This window comes from Notothenia rossii, assembly GCF_949606895.1.
Source record: "Notothenia rossii genome assembly, chromosome: 8".
In the NCBI taxonomy this organism is placed as follows: Eukaryota; Metazoa; Chordata; class Actinopteri; order Perciformes; family Nototheniidae; genus Notothenia; species Notothenia rossii.
This window is the reverse complement of record NC_136906.1, coordinates 40639163-40652770: the sequence shown is the minus strand read 5'-3', so window position 1 is coordinate 40652770 and position 13608 is coordinate 40639163.

Genomic DNA, 13608 nt, shown 5'->3' with positions numbered 1-13608 from the left:
AAAAGGAAAATATGGTGACATCAGATTTTTTTTAAAACATCCTTTTCAAACAAATGCAACAAGTTTATTTTTTAAAGCGCTCTAGAAATAAATCTGACGTTGACCATGACCGTGTTAATATTTGCCATAACAGCAACATTTTATAAAAAAAGAATAACATCCTGAAAACATTTTCAGAATGTTTCTTGGAGAATGTTCTTCATTTGTTATCATGTAACATTGAGGGAACATTTTATACAACCCTTTCTCTCATCTCAGGCCTCAATAACATCCTGAAAACATTTTCAGAATGTTGCTTTGAAAATGTTCTTCATTTGTTATCATGTAACATTGAGGGAACGTTTTATAAAGAACATCTTTAATGTGTTTCCAAAACACGTCCTTAGAATGTTGCAGGCAAATCGTTCCACCTTTGTTAACATATCACATTAAAAGGAACTGTAGCGGCCAAAATCATATAGAAATAAAACAGATAATTAACTTAAAATAATACAGCTGCTGAGGCACTAGTTAGCGGATCTTACGCAGGGCAGTGATCCAGGTCCAGACAAGATTCTCCATTTGTGCAGTTTATTCCGATGACAAAGTACAACAAACAGGTTTCCTGTTTCCTATATCCCTTTTCCTTAAGCCTTTCCTTTTGCTGGCTTAAAACACCCTGGTAAAAAACTGTTTGCTTACTAGTGCTCTGGCTCCCACCACCCACCTGTCTCCAATATATACAATTACACCAGGTGCTCTAATCACCCAGTGCCCAAAACATGCCTTCAAAATAAAAGCATAGAAACTACTTTAACTTATGAAGCTAACTAAGAATACATATAAATAAATGATAATAATAATAATAATAAACAGCAAGAAAATAAATGTTAAACTATTAAATAATATAAAGAGATATATATAGCTCCAACATTCCGGCCCCTATGTGTGAACTGTGTAAACACACAATTACTTAAATTATATATACATGGAGCTATACTGTATCCGTATCCCAACTATACAAATAATGTCCTCCATTTTATTCAGGCAACAGCCTCCTGGAAAATAAATAGAAAAAGAGAGAAAAATAGTCTAGAGAAACAGAAAGAATAAATGTTCATGATGCTACACTGCTGCATCCAGGAGCAGGCAGATCTTCAAACAGGTCCCTCCATGACACTGGTCTTAATTTGGGGCTCGCAGAGCTGACCAATCCTTGTCCGTCCTTTCCCTCATCCAGGGTCCACTTGTATTTGCAATAAAGGCAATATCTCCCGTTGGAAATTATTTTCTGGGCCTTTTCCACTCGCTCTGTCATCCAAATCCTCTTCATAAGGAGGCTCCTCTGTGTCTCCATCACTGTTCACACCATCTATCTGGAGGTCGGATTCCATTTCTTCTAGCAACGTTGGAACATCCAGGCCTAAAATGACTGAATACGGCAGCTAGGGTGCTAGTGCCACAGGAAGAAGGAAAGTCTGCCCCCTGACAGTCAAAAAGACCTCGGCGGTGGGGTAAGGCTTTTCATCTCCGTGGATGCAACTGATGGTAGCTTTATCAGGGGCCCACTGATCCTTGCCAACAAGACTTAACCTCACAACTGTCTGGAAACTGCCCCTATCCACAAGTGCTTCCTCACCCTGACCATTGATGAGTACCGGAACTATACGTGCTTTTCCCTGCCTAACTACTGGTTGCCTGGTGAGTCTGGGAACAGTGCAAAGAAGAGAGGGCTTACTCTGCCTAGCCACTGGGCATGTGGGTCGTGTGTGGCCAAACTCATTACAATGGTAGCACCTTACTTCTGGCTGAACTTGCCTCTTAGCATAGGTCCATCGACTTGGCGTGGTTTGCTTGCCGCTGCTATTGCTACCATAGGTGTAACCACTACCCTTTTCACCGCCATAAGCATTACTTTTGCCCGACGGGTATCGGTTCTGGCAGTTCGCAAAGCTTTTGCTTTCTATCCTTGCTGAATGAAATACTTCAGCGAGGCGGGACGCTTCCTCCGCAGACTTAGGATCATGTTCCCGGATCCAAACTTTCATCTCTGGGTTTACCATGCGAAGGAACTGTTCAAGGATGAGTATCTCACAAATGTCTTTGATGCTGGACGTCTCAAAACTAACCCACTTGCAGAAGAGGTCCTTCAGTCGGACGTACAGCTCACGTGGGATCTCGTCCTGTTGGATGTCGAGGGCACGAAACCTCCGTCTATAGGTGTCAGCTGTGATCTCGTATTTGGCCAGGATCGCTGCTTTGACTTGCTCGTAGTCCTCAGAGTCTCTAATGTCCATTAGCACGTACGCACTGCGTGCTTTACCAGTCAGTAGGGGAACCAATCGGACAGCCCACTCTTCTTGGTGTTTTTGTTTTCTTTTCTACACGGACCACTATTGCGGTAAGCATGTTGTAACTTCCGGTTGTTGTCATCTCCGGGTATCCCGTGTGCCTGTTCTGTTGCTGATAGCTTATTATCTTAACTTAATCGATCGTTTTAAAACTCTTGATCACGGCAACTGCCTGACGTTGTAATCACACGTTACTACAGCTTAAGCACTCACAAACTCTCCTTCTCTTAGCGACTGTAACTCCACAGTTGCCTACACTCTTTTCGGGTTTGCTAACGGTAGCTACTTTAGCTTGATAGCTAGCCATGGCTCTTTCCCCACCCTCGGGTGCTATTTCCTGCTCTAACTGTTTCATGTTTGGTTACTCCCCTACCTCCTTTACTGGTACCGATACATGTGTTAAATGTAGTATAGTTGTTAGGTTGGAGGCGGGAATCATAGCCATAGAAGCCCGGCTCCGCATCTTAGAAAATAACTCAGCTACATTAAAGCCCATGTTAGCCGGTGCGGACCGGCAAAAGGTAGCTCCTCTTAGCCGTCCCCCGGCAACTCCCGAGCAGCAGGGAGAATGGGTGACTGTTCAGAAGGGGCATAACGCGAAACCCGCAGGTCCCCACCAACCCGTTCACGTATCTAACAGATATTCCCCACTCAGCGAGACACCCGCTGAGAAGCCAACTCTGGTTATTGGTAGCTCTATTATGAGACACGTGAATTTAGAGACCGAAGCGTCCACAGTCACATGCATTCCGGGGGCCAGAGCGGGCGACGTTGAGGCGCATCTTAGACTGCTGGCTAAAAATAAACGTAAATACAGTAGGATTGTTATTCACGTCGGTGGTAATGATGTTCGTTTACGCCAATCAGAATGCACCAAACTTAATGTGGCGTCGGTGTGTAGTTATGCTAAAACAATGTCGGACACCGTAATCTTCTCTGGTCCCCTCCCCAATCTGATCAATGATGACATGTATAGCCGCATGTCATCATTTCAGCGCTGGTTGTCTTGGTGGTGCCCAGCAAACAATGTGGGCTTCGTGAATAATTGGACAGCCTTCTGGGGAAAACCTGGTCTGATTAAGAGAGACGGCATTCATCCTACTTTGGAAGGTGCAAATCTCATTTCGGCAAACATTTCAGGGCTCTGTGGACTTAATCCATGACAAACTGGAGTTGAGACCAGGAGGCAGAGTCGCAGTCTTACACGCTTCTCTGCGCTCTCTCCTAGGCAGTCATCCATAGGAATCCCGAACCCAATAAAATACCCAATATTAACGGTGTGTGTGTCTGCCCAAGGACAATTTAAGGTAAAACCTAATAGAGGTGTCATACATAATAACCTAATAAAAGTAAATGTAACAACTACTACAGTGCAACAAAACAGGAAGATTAAATGTGGTCTCTTAAACATAAGATCTCTAGCATCTAAAGCAATACTGGTAAATGATTTAATATCAGATTATAATATTGATATATGTTGTCTCACTGAAACTTGGTTGAGACATGAAGAATATGTCAGCATAAATGAGGCCACTCCACCCAGCCATATCAATACTCATATTGCCCGAGGCACGGGCCGAGGAGGTGGAGTTGCAGCAATCTTTGACTCAAGTTTACTTATCAATACTAAACAAAAATTAAATTATACCTCCTTTGAAAGCCTCATTTTCAGTCTTACGCATCCGACCTGGAAAACTTTGCAGCCAATCTTATTTGTTACAGTGTACCGTGCACCAGGTCCTTATTCAGAATTCTTATCAGAATTCTCTGAGTTTTTATCAGCTTTGGTACTTAAAACAGATAAAGTAATTATCGTAGGTGACTTTAATATTCATGTTGACGATGATAAAAATAGCCTTACTGTTGCATTTAACTCTATATTAGATTCTGTTGGTTTCTGTCAGAGTGTAAATAAACCAACCCACTGCTATAATCACACTCTTGACCTTGTTCTGACTTATGGTATTGAAATTGAGCAACTATTAGTCGAACCGCATAATCCTGCTTTATCCGACCATTTCTTAGTAACTTTTGAAGTACTGTTACTAGACTACAAAGCATTAGCCAAAAGCTCCTGCAGCAGAAACCTATCTGTTAGTGCTATAGCCAAATTTAAGGAAGAGATTCCACCAATACTTAACTCGATAGCATGTCTGCATGTAGGGGAGGAAACTTATACAAAATGTACACCACCCCAAATTGATCATGTTGTTGATAGTGCTACAGATGCGCTGCGAATAAAATTAGACTCTGTTGCTCCTTTGAAAAAGAAGAAAATAAAACAACATAGATTAGCTCCATGGCATAATGCCGAAACCCGCCAAATAAAGCAAAAGTCGAGACAACTTGAAAGGATATGGCGTTCCACTAAACTTGAAGAATCTCGTTTAATTTGGCAAATTACACTCAATGAATATAAGAAAGCACTGCGTAAAGCCAGAGCAGCATACTACTCTTCATTAATAGATGAGAATAAGAATAATGCAAGATTTCTTTTCAGCACTGTAGCCAGGCTGACAGAGAGCCACAGCTCGACTGAGCCTTCTATTCCCATAGCACTCAGTAGTAATGATTTTATGTGCTTTTTTAACGATAAAATTGTTACTCTTAGAAACAAAATCAATGACCTCTTGCCTTTAACCAGTATAGTGTTATCAACAGCTCCCGGAAACGTAAGTTCTAATATTACACTAGATAGTAAACTAGAATGCTTTTCAGCCATAAACCTTGAACAATTAAATTCAATGATTCTCTCTTCTAAACCATCAACGTGTATCTTAGACCCGATTCCAACTAAGCTCTTAAAAGAAGTTTTTCCATTAATTAGCACTTCTTTATTAAATATTATGAATATGTCTTTATTATCAGGCTATGTTCCACAATCATTCAAAGTAGCAGTGATAAAACCGCTTCTTAAAAAGCACAACCTCGATCCAGAGGTTTTAGCCAACTATAGACCTATTTCTAATCTTCCGTTCCTCTCAAAGATTCTTGAGAAAGCAGTCGCAAAACAGCTGTGTGATTACTTAAAAAACTATGATTTATTTGAAGATTTTCAGTCTGGCTTTAGAACACAACATAGCACAGAGACAGCTCTGGTTAAAGTCACAAATGACATTCTAATAGCCTCTGACAAGGGACTTGTCTCTATTCTTGTCTTGCTCGATCTTAGTGCTGCATTTGATACTATCGACCATGATATCCTATTGCAAAGACTAGAGCACTTAGTTGGCATACAGGGAACTGCTTTAGGCTGGTTTAGGTCCTATCTATCTGAACGCTCTCAGTTTGTACGTGTCAACGATGAATCTTCCATGCAAACCAAAGTTAGCCATGGAGTGCCACAGGGCTCAGTGCTTGGACCTATTTTGTTCACCCTATATATGCTTCCGTTAGGCAATATTATAAGGAATCATTCTGTAAACTTTCATTGTTATGCGGATGATACTCAACTATATTTATCAATCAAGCCTGATGAAATTAATCATCTAAATAAAATTCAAGACTGCCTCAAGGACTTAAAAACGTGGATGACCTTACATTTTTTGATGTTAAACACGACCAAAACTGAAGTTATTGTACTTGGCCCGAAGAATCTACGAAACAAATTATCTAAAGATATATTAACTATGGATGGCATTAATTTGGCCTCCAGTGAGACTGTAAGGAATCTTGGTGTTATATTTGATCAGGATTTATCCTTTAACGCCCACATAAAATCAATTTCAAGGACCGCCTACTTCCATCTACGTAACATTGCAAAAATCAGGCATATCTTGCCTCAAAACGATGCAGAGAAACTAGTCCATGCATTTGTTACTTCAAGGCTGGATTATTGTAACTCCTTATTATCAGGGTGTACCAAGAAGTCAGTCAAATCGCTTCAGCTGATTCAAAATGCTGCAGCTCGTGTACTAACCAGAGTTAGGAAAAGGGACCACATTACTCCTGTTCTGGCTGCCTTACACTGGCTCCCTATAGAACACAGGATATAATTTAAAATTCTTCTTCTCGCCTACAAAGCCCTTAATGGGCAGGCGCCATCTTACCTTAAAGAACTCATTATACCCTATTGTCCTACTAGGGCATTGCGTTCCAAGAATGCAGGGTTGTTGGTTGTTCCTAGAGTCTCTAAAAGTACAATGGGAGCCAGAGCCTTTTCTTATCAAGCTCCACTTTTGTGGAATCAGCTTCCAGTTTGTGTTCGGACGGCAGACACCCTATCCGTTTTTAAGAGTGCGCTTAAGACCTTCCTTTTTGATAAAGCTTATAGTTAGGTCTGATTAGATTCAGCCCCTAGTTTTGCTGATATAGGCTTAGTTTGTCGGGGGACATCTTACTTCTTCCTTCTCTCTGTCTATACCTGTGTACTCTCATGTTCCGATTAACCCAGCTTCCCCAAATGTCTTTCTTTTTGGTGTCTATATACGCCGGGATCCGGAGTCATGGATGATCCTGCGGTCCTGTGTCATGGATTGCGAGTCCTGGATCTTGAGTCGTGGCTGTGGTCCTGGATCATAAGTCCTGGATGGATATACTCATAGATTCATCTTCCTATTATACACACATGCATTTCCAAACATTTGGACTACCTATGTTGCAAATGTATTATCTTTTCAATTTACACACGGCATCTATTGCACGTCTGTCCGTCCTGGGAGAGGGATCCCTCCTCTGTTGCTCTCCCTGAGGTTTCTCCCATTTTTCCCTTTAAACTGGGTTTTCTCTGGAAGTGTTTCCTTGTACGATGTGAGGGTCTAAGGACAGAGGGTGTCGTATTGTCATACTGATATTCTGTACAAACTGTGAAGTCCACTGAGACAAATGTAACATTTGTGATATTGGGCTATATAAATAAACATTGATTGATTGATTGATTGATTCTTGGTCCCAACGACAGACCTGGGCCATGCGTTCGAAGGTGGTGAGGAACTGTTCAACGTCGTAATCCGGCCCCAGTGGCCACAACTTTGGCTCGCGGTGAAGCGGTTGTTCTCTCTGACCTCTTGGCGACCTTCGCCTGGATGAAGACGTCTGCTCCAGATCATCACCGAAGTCCCCTCTTCTTCTGGGCCGCTCCTCATCACTGTCTTGCTCTGTTGGCGGCCCCGCTCTAATCTCAGATACCTGGGCTTGAAGCCTTTGCCAGTTCGTCTCCTGCTGCTTCTGAGACTGCATGAGTGCTTTCATCATCTCAGACAGTTCCTCAAACCTGTCCCTTGGTTCACCAGCCGTGGCCCCCTGGTCAGCTCCATGCCTAGCCACCCCGTCATCAGGTTCCTCAATTTGGTCGTTTTTTTCGTCGGCATTTCCAACTCCTTACTTGGTAAATCCCACTTCTGACACAACTTGTGAAGCTGACAAGTGAGCGGCCCAGCCCAAGCAAGGAGGCAGAGGCGGAATGTCTAAAATACAACCCGGTGTGGGCATTTATTCAAATCATAAAGCACATGATTCACAGCCTCAATTGCTGTTCCCCTGAACAGTAAGCAGCCACAAGGATCTCACCCACACTCACTCTACCAGCCTCCAAACAGACAGGGCAACAGAGCCTAAATACACACCGACACTAATCAAAACAACAGGACACAGGTGAGGGGGGAGCAATTAGACACAGGTGGGGGGGGAGGAGACAACACAGGGCACCAGGTGCACACAATCAACGACAGACATGGGGAAAGGGGAACACTTTTCAACAACAAAAACCTAAATAACCCGTAACGGAGGCCGAGATCTATGAGCCCAGAGATCACCTCCGTGACATTTCCTTACCCCTCTCCCCAGGAAATACAATGTTTTAGGAATCTTGGCTTCCTCAGGGGGGGACGTGAAGTTCTTCCTCTTTAGGATCTGATTCTTCCTCTCTATGCGCGCCTGCTGGTTCTGCTGTCTGACGCGCTCTCTCTCCCGACGGACCTTCTCGGCTATCTTTGCCATCCGCATTTTGCGCTTCAGTTTTTCCCGCATCTTCCTGCGTCGGAGGTGCCGGTAAACGTGGAACTCCCCGCTGCCCGCACTGGCGCTGGAACCCATCACCTCCCGGACGAACTCCGGAGTTTTGGCAATTATCAGAAGCTGCGACTCCTTTCCTCCAGGTTTCCTTGGCTTGTTATTCTTCTCAGTATGCGCCGCCATCTTTCCAACCGTTCTCAATGCTTCTGTCTTCCTCTCTTCTTCCCTCCGTAACCAGAGCTGCTCCTCTTTCTGCTCTTGCACCAATCTCTGGTTCTCCGCCAGGACCTCTGATGCCTCAGCGGCAGAGCCAGCGCCCGTCGAGCCTCCAGCCAATCTGCCGTCTTACCTCCGGAGTCTCCGTTCCTCTTCCCGTGCGAACTGCTGCTCACCGGCTGCCTGAAGCTGCAGGAGTGACCTCATCATCTCCCGCAGTTCCTCCATCACTCTCACCTCCTCACTTGGTCAAATCCCACTTCTGACACCATTTGTGAGACTGACCGTTGAGCGGCCCAGACCAAGCAAGGAGGCAGAGGCAGAACGTCCAAAAATATAACCCGACATGGGCATTTATTCAAAACATGTGCACAAAGTTCACAGCCTCAATTCTGCTGTTCTCCTTTCTCATATCCTGCAGCCACAACGATCTCACACACACCCTCAGCCCAACAAGAAACAGCACTTAAATACACAGACTAACAAGACACAGGTGAGGGGGAGCTATTAGACACGGGTGGGGGGGGAGGAGACAACCCAGGGCCCCAGGTGCGCACAATCAGCAGCCACAGACATCAACATATTATTTGCACCCTGATTACACTCAATTGCTGTCATCCCCACCAGCATACATGCTCTCGGCGCTCTCGCAAACTCCCCTATATTCTCAGGCGGAGCTGACGACCCGACCAGCACCTGCTAGACGACACTCCAGTAAATACGGTTTAATCAGCTAAAAAATACTACTTCAATAATTAGTATAAATGATGTGCAAATACGCAATGTTAACTGTACTGTGCAATAACGCTAATAAAAGTGCAATATTACTCGACCCAAAGCCGTCAGTCCATAGTGGCGAACTTACCTTCGTCACAAGTTCACTCCGTTGTTTTGTTTTTTTCTTTTATTGTTATGCCCCATCAGACCACAGCAAAATCATTTGTATTTGTTAAAGCATTTATTTATTATTATTGTTAATACATGTTTGATTTCGGTCTAATTTTGTTTCAAGGATGCATTTTTCCTTTACTCTCAACACAGGGTTTGTTTAATTACTACTGCCACTACTACAACAATTATAATAGAGGTAACATCTGCACATAGTGTAAAACAACTTTTAGTGACACATAATATTTTGGCCCTTAGCTTGTCATACTTGACAAAAATTGGCCCTTTGGTAAATATAATTGGGGAACCCTGGCATAGTGCCACAGGTTTTTAGGCAGATCATTGTCAATAAGCATACATCTGGCCATTTCAAAAAGAGTGCGCCCTTCTCTTTCAGCTGTCCCGTTTTGATGTGGGGAATAAGGACAAGACGTCTCACGTCTGGTCTTGTTCTTTCTCAATAGTGTCTGAAACTCCTTACTAGTGAACTCAGTCCCATTATCTGATCTAATGCATTTCACAGTCCCATAGGGCAGCCTTTCCCAAACTCAGGGTCGCGACCCCGTTTTGATTGGGTTGCCAGTTAAATGCATTGCTACACACACACAGCGTCAGAGCTGATGGCTGCGTTGCAAATACAATTTTTTTATAATTTTTGTATTTTATTTTGAAAATGAAATTATGCAATATAGCATTGTATATTGAATGATTTAATTTTCTAAATACAAATAAACTAAAAATAAAAGATTGTATTTGTATCAGCTCTGACGCGTCCCCCGCGAAAGTTTTCGCGCCGTCTGTTTATTGTTTATTGTCTGTTGATTAATCCCGATCGTACATGATGGCAAAAAGACGATACAAAGAGGAGTTTTTAAACGTTGGCTTCACAAAAGCTCTTAGAAATGGAGAGGAGCGGCCTCAGTGTGTTTTATGTGGAGAGGTGCTCAGTAACGAAAGCTTGAAAAAGAATAAATTGGACCGGCATCTCCAAACAAAACATCCTCTGCATCGGGACAAATCGAAGGATTTTTTCATCTGCAAAGAAGAGTCTTTCAAGAAGCAGTGTTTTGACGGCGGAAAAGTAAGTCACTCATTTTAATCATTTGTTTTGTGTTTTTGTCAGGGTCTGTTGTGAAATTGTTTCGTTAATGCAAAGTTCGATGAAATGCAGACTGAGCCCCGGAGCCGGACCGCCAGCTGCGCGCTCTCACGCGTCCTCTACTCGCTCCCGCGAGTCCACTACATTCTGCAGCGGCACAGAGCGGTGTTTTAACTTTTACTAGCCTGAAATGTTTTTTAAACGGCCGGGAGAAAAACAGAGAAACAATAACCACAGGAAGATTAGAGGGAAAGTGACAGGCAGTATGAGAAGGAAAGCGAGAGAAAGTATCAGCTGCACGGACGTGACTGCTGCTGTGTGATGCACATAGAATACATATGGGGGTTATTCCCTATCTTTATTCAAGAGCGTGGTCTTTAAATTTGAGAGCACACTTTATTGATTTCACGTTCAGAATAGGTATTTCTTTCCCTCAAACCCTGTCCTCACACTCAAATAGTGCCTGCTTGCGCTTAGATTTGCTCTGCTTCTGCTCAAACTGTACGCTTGTACTCAGATATATTTCTGCTTACAGATTTCCTGTGTTCCAGCTTAAAACCTTCTCCTTGCACTCAGGCTGTTTCTGTGCGTTCGTGAAATGTCTGCTCTCAGATTTCTTCTGTGCGCGCTTGGATCTTTTGTGCAACAACCCTGTCAAAATCCCTCTGTGGGTATTCCCCACAGTATTGAGTATGTAAGTCGCTTTGGATAAAAGCGTCTAACAAGTAACATGTAATGTAATGCGCAATAAATGCGGTTGCCAGGTCCACATTGGGTATACAGCGTACGCCGGCTGGTATTAAAAATCACCCAATAACCCAGCAATGTTAAATATAATATCTTCTCTGTTATTTTCAGGCATTCAAAGGGAACAGAGGGGCACTGAGGGCATCCTATCAAGTCAGCCTCCACAAAAAAAAAGTTAATCAGTTGCCAAGTGTTGGAGTTTATTTGTTTCTCAGAGTGTTTTAAAACAGCTCTGTTCATTTAAAAATGTTCAAAAAATGTGTGTACATAGTTTTTGATCTAGTGACAAACTTAATGTTCCACTCCTGATCATTTAAATTTGGTTTCACCTGTGATGTACTGTATACACTTGACTGCACTTCAGTTAGTGTTTTGTCCCTTTCTGTTTACAACATGTTTGTTCTTTGTTCATTTAAAATAGTTTAAAATGGTGTGTACATAGTTTTTGAGCTAGCGACAAACTTAATATTGCACTTTTGATAATTGTATAATTGAAATTGGATTTATACTGTATATACTTGACTACACGTCCCATGTTTCGTCTTTCTGCTTTGATCCTTATTTTTTCTGGGCAAGCTCAAAGGGAAGGTTGTTATGGTGAGAAACCTAATTGCTGCGATGCACTTTTATAATTAAATAAATATTTTCATTTACATTTTAAATTCATGGTGTGTTGCATTCTTTGTTTATAACTGTAGATATTATGGAAAATCATGAAACTTTTTGAGCTTGGGTCCCTTAGGACAACAACATTTCTGTTTGAAAAAGTTTGGGAACTTGCCAGATACTTCTCAGTGGCTTGAACTGCATCACTCTTCGCTTTCAGGAAATAAACAAACACTGCCCCTGTACACACATCTGTAAATGAGTGCATACCAGGCCTGGAATTTCGTAATTTTAGGGGCAAGGCCACTTGGCCTTTTGAGTTGTCAATTTTTTAAGGGCACAAAGGCCAAAAGCCAGGGCACCAAGGCCATAAATTAAAACAATGATTTAACATACGATATGAAGTGACTACGATTGTATATGCATTTACAATACTTTTATATATATTTATTAAGCATTCAATGGACACCAAATTGCAATTAAACAAATTCTTTATTAAAACTACCAACGATTCTTATAGCACAGACATGTTTGGCTCACTGTGAGACTGTGGTAGTGGGCCTACGTCAAGGTGCATCCTTATTCTGAGTCACTTGAAGATGGAGATGATAACAAGTCAGGGAGATTTGGACTTTTGGGGTTCCTTTGACCATAGGGACGAATATTGGGACTCCTTTTGTTGATGCCAGCTGCCCACCATCTTGCCACAGCTTCATCACTTTGATATTCAGCAGGAGCACAACCCTGGGATTTGATGAGGAGTAGATCTTCAATTGTTGAAGTGTGCAGGCTTAAACGCCCATCGCCCTGCATTCTCTTCATTACTGAGAACTGCCGTTCAACTTGAGAGGTAGAGACAGGAAAAACTAGGACTATTTGTATTAGGTGCAGCAGATTGGGGTACATTCTTCCCTTCGCCAACAAGAATCTGGACCATAATGGGAGGAAAGTTTCCCTACTATGGTGACGCACAATGTCGTATGTAGACAGTTTAGGCATGCCACAAGACATGTGAATGGGTATTTTGATCGCGTTTTGAAAATTGGGCGATATAAACGAGCAGCAAACTTTGAACTTCCGTCTGCGATCGCCGGTAATCAAATAAGTCTGCACAGAGGTCTTTGACAGCTAACAACACAGCGCTAACTCCCTAGCACTAGATAATAATAAAAAAAGAACACAACTGCAACATAACTCAGGGTTCTTACACCTTTTCCAAAGTCAAATTCAAGCACTTTTCAAGCATTTTCAAGGTGCATTTTCAAGCTTTTCAAGCAGCGTACAGCTGTTGTAAATTACATATTTATATGCACATATTTATACTCAAATGATTATTTCCCTACCTCACATTAAATCCGATGTTCTTTATGCTATAAACAACCAAATGTGTGTTTCGTAATAGCATTCTACATAAGGATGACAAATTAAAGATAAGAAAACAAAGTTTAATATTGTAAAATGAGTGACCCATATCATATATAGTAGACTGGGAATCCCATATAACCTGACTGAGCCAATATAAAACAATCAGCCAACTAACTTTTCAATAAATTCTTCATTAACATTTTTAACATTTTTGAGGTCCTTTTTGGGTGGCAGTAAACATACGGCTCTCCAAGGTTAGGACAAAACCATTGAAACAAAAAGCTGATATAAAAAAAAGCGTGTGCAGAGATCCTCTTTCTGTGTAAGGGTTTTGGAGGTTTCCAGGGAATTTTTTGCAGAATCTGAAACTTTTATTGCCAAAATCTCCCGATAAATACAGGTTTG